We start from the raw sequence: 3991 nt of genomic DNA on the forward strand, positions 1-3991 counted from the left end.
TGAAGGAGGCGCTGTTGTGCCTTTTTCACCACAGAGCTGGCGTGCACAGACGACTTGAGATCCTCGGTGATGTTTATGCCAAGGAATGTGATCCAGTTCACCCTTTCAACACCAGATCCATTAATGTCAATAGGAACGCAAATTGAGAAACAATTCCAAAACTGGTCAAATCAATCACTGTGCCAAAAATCTTCTGTTTGGACTTTCCCGAAGTTTCGTACTATCCTCCACTTCTAGTGATCCCGATGGTGAATCCTCACTCTGATCTTCAACCCATCAGCGAGCGTCTTGGCAAAGGATGGGATTATAAGGCGACACAGAGACCCCTGTTTAGGAAGGCGGTAAGGAATAATTGGTAACATAATTAGCAATCACAGTGACGCCTCCAGCCTGGTTTACATTTGAACATTCATGTTTTGTTCAATATTTGTAATCATTTATCAATTGTGTAGAACTCCATTTGTTCCCGATTATGGTGTGTGGACCAAGCTCCATAAAATACACTATTGGGCTGCTTCTCAAATTGTATGTTTGCATGAATTTTGTGTATTAGTGTTTGTAAAAGAATGTCGATTTGGAACAGTGCAAGCCGAAGGAGAGTGGTCATTCACTGAGTACATGTACAGATAATTGGCTCATTTCTGAACGCGTCCCACTTACCAGAAAACGTCCGTCCCCAATCGACACTTGTTAAGTGTTTTTGATACCGTCAAAATTGACCTTTCTCCAATGAAAATTCACAACGCACGAACGAAGCTCGTTTACATATTTACATTGAAACCATTGAGATCACGAGTTACAACGAGTTCGTTAAATCAAGCTTCTATTTCTTGCCCCGACTCATTAATTTCATAATAGTATATCAAGTATCGCACATGCTCTCGGCAACTCGTAAACGCACAAATTAAAAAAAAAAAATCCCGAACACATTGGACGATCTCCTACCCATATAGTCCTTTAAAAGTGTGGAATTAACAATCGACGTGCGGAATGTTAAAAACACCTACTCTAACAACCGTAATGATTTGCAATAAACAGCGATATCTCCTCAACATTGGCCGTCTAAATACTATTGACTATTGGGTGGTCAGTAAACTATCCCCATTAACGTGATCATACCTTTCCTCTTTTTCAGTTTCACTCATAAAACCACAATAGTTTAATTCTGCATCTGTCCTGACTGAAGTCAGCCGTGACATTTTCTCTGATTATTAACGTTACTTTTCCTGCTTTATTCCATCTCGCTCTATCACTCTGAAACAAAGAAACCAGACTCTTCTGCAACCAAGTCTCATTAACGCCTAAGTTACCATGATTCCAGGTTTTGATCCTAGCCCAGAGTTCATCGACTTATTCTCCGATACTTCTGCGACTGAAGTATACGCAGTGCAGAGCACTAGTCGTACCTTCCTGCCTTTGTGTGAGATCTTATCAAAATGTCGGTACAATCTCTCCACTAACTGTTCTGGCACGCTTGTTCCCACCTCCCTACAAATGTAGTTTAAACTTAATCATGCAGCGCTAGCTAACCCTCGGCAGGATATTAGCATTTCTAGTTCACGTGCAAATCGTCTTTATCAATGGGTCTCAGGTTCCCTGGAAGATAGATCAATGATCGAAAAATCGTATGGCCTCCCTCCTGCACCAGACCATTAGCCACGTGTTAATCTGCATCATATTTCCTTTACTGGCCTGATAAGGACGCGGCACGAGTCGCTGTCAGAACCCCGAAGATCCGGCCCTACACCTCAGCACCTAAATCTCTGAATTTCCATTGCAGAAATTCGTCACTGTTCCTACCGATGTCATTGGCACCGAGCTGGAGCCAACCCCTGCCGGCTCACGCTCCTACTGGAGAATGTTCAAGACTTAATCCAAATTGTCCCTGACCCTGGCACACGGGGGGCAACATACCATCCGGGAATCTGTTCTTCCCTTACCAGTCTGAGTCACAGACCATACTCAGTGCCAGAGATCCGACCTCTATGTCTTTCCCCGTCCAGGTCATACAACCAGAAACGGCATCCAGGTGTTGCTGACGGTGATGGCCTTAGAGATAGTCTGCACTGGGTCTTTAACACCTTTTTCCTCCTGATTGTCACCCAGTTTTCTGTGCCCTGCACCCTGGCTGTCCTATCACTCTATATGTTCCGGTCCATCACGTCCGTGGCTCTGAATGAACCGGAGTTCATCCAGATTCAACTCCAGCACGCCTACCCGTCTTCCACATCTCGCGAGGAGCCTTTTACTGAGTCGGTGGCGTCCAGAGCCTGTCCCTGCCTTATTTTAATGTGTTCAGTACATTTAAAACTGGATCAGAGAACCTGAGCGAATTACGTTCTCTAAAGCGTCTCATCTCTCAGAAAGCCCGTGCTCTAACGTCCAAAACACCCTGCTTCTGTTTCCTCTCCGTCAGATTAAACATTGATCTACAAGCCCGAACAACATTCTGGCTGTAATAACTCATCCATGACGGAATGATGAAGCAAACCCAAGAGACCGAACGGCCTTTCTGCACGATGTCTTATGTTCTTGTGAACCTTGTCACATCTTCGCTTTCTTCCACAATCATCAGATCATTGTCCTTGTAGTCTACTTACCAACGTCCATCTGTAATGCAGAGTTGCCCGGTTTAACTGAACAAACTGTGTTCAGTTTCTGTTGACATTGTTGCGATCAACTCCCACTCAATTTTTAGATTCAATCGTGTCTATAAACGTTTATTTCTCTGCTTCACTAAATGTAAAATTATTGAGTCTTCCAGGCATTCTCATCTATCTCAGCAAACATCCTTCACAAATTCTTGCCGAGACGCGTCTCACGAGTGTTCGATTTGGAATTGTTTTACAGCTTCACTTTCCACAGAATTTGCCTAACCTGAGAAAATTGTAACACTCTCGCTTTCATTTCCGATTGGCAGGACGATATGCGTGATTGTGTGTATATAACTTTGCTTACAAGTCTGGCATTCATTCCGTTCTCAGCACACATCAAAAGTTGTCAGGATGGCCGAGTGGTTTAAGGCGCCAGACTCAAGGAATGAAAGTCCTTCCGACAAATAGGAGTGTTCTGGTCTCCATCTGGGGTCGTGGGTTCGAATCCCACTCCTGACATAATTTGTCTTTAAGCATTCATTTGAGGCGATGTTATTTCTGCAAACAAACCCTGGGTTGTTGAGGTGGATTGGAAAAACTGTTGGAGGATAAGATTATGTTTTTGTCACTGTTCATCACATTACAATAGATCACCAGACACCGAACTGTGGGTAAGTGATTTATTCAGAAACAATTTCACGGTGAAGGATCTCGTCCCGAAACGCCGACTGCTTACGTCTGTCCATAGATGCTGCCTGGTCTGCTGAGCTCCTCCTGGCATACCCAGCTGATCAATATAGTTTCTAAAGTGAAATGATTGGTCGTCGGAATATTCAATGGATGGGCATGTAGTGCACTCTATCATCTTTTGATCAAAAGTCCGGTGTCGGATGGGTAGCAACTGTTCTTGAACGTGGTGGTGCGAGTCCTGAGGCTCTTGTACCATCTACCCAATGGCAGCAGCGAAAAAAGAGCATGACAGGATGGTGACGACCTCTGACATTTATGCTGTTTTTCTATGACAGCGTTTTATGTGGATGTACCTAATGTTTGGCAGTGCTTTTCCCGTGATGGACTGGGCAGAATTCAATAAACTTTTTAAAGATTTTCCTTCAAAGGTACGGTATTTCCGTACCCTGTCTCAATGCAGACAGACAATAAACTCTCTACGACACATCTATAGAAGCTCATCATGGTTTTTGATTTCATGCTGAATGTCCGCATTCTCCTAAGAAAGCAAAGGATAAAGTCATTCCAACAATTTAAAGTTACTGACGCGCCTCGCCTCTGATCCTCTGAAGAGAGCTGGCGTAAGAACCTCTGGTTTTCGCTCCGCTGAAGACAACAATCACTCCTTGGTTTTGCCGACATAAAGTTATGGGGTGTTGGCACATCGT

At 43.9% G+C, this 3991-nt stretch overlaps 1 non-coding gene across 1 annotated transcript; it reads left to right on the forward strand.

Annotated features, from left to right (window-relative positions):
• The first annotated feature begins 2999 nt into the window (after positions 1 to 2999).
• On the forward strand, positions 3000 to 3113 carry trnal-caa (transfer RNA leucine (anticodon CAA)). The gene is made up of 2 exons: positions 3000 to 3037; positions 3079 to 3113. It is a non-coding gene; the product is annotated as a tRNA-Leu (tRNA).
• The last annotated feature ends 878 nt before the right edge of the window (positions 3114 to 3991 follow it).

The sequence above is a fragment of the Hypanus sabinus genome, unplaced genomic scaffold, assembly GCF_030144855.1.
Source record: "Hypanus sabinus isolate sHypSab1 unplaced genomic scaffold, sHypSab1.hap1 scaffold_238, whole genome shotgun sequence".
In the NCBI taxonomy this organism is placed as follows: domain Eukaryota; kingdom Metazoa; phylum Chordata; class Chondrichthyes; order Myliobatiformes; family Dasyatidae; genus Hypanus; species Hypanus sabinus.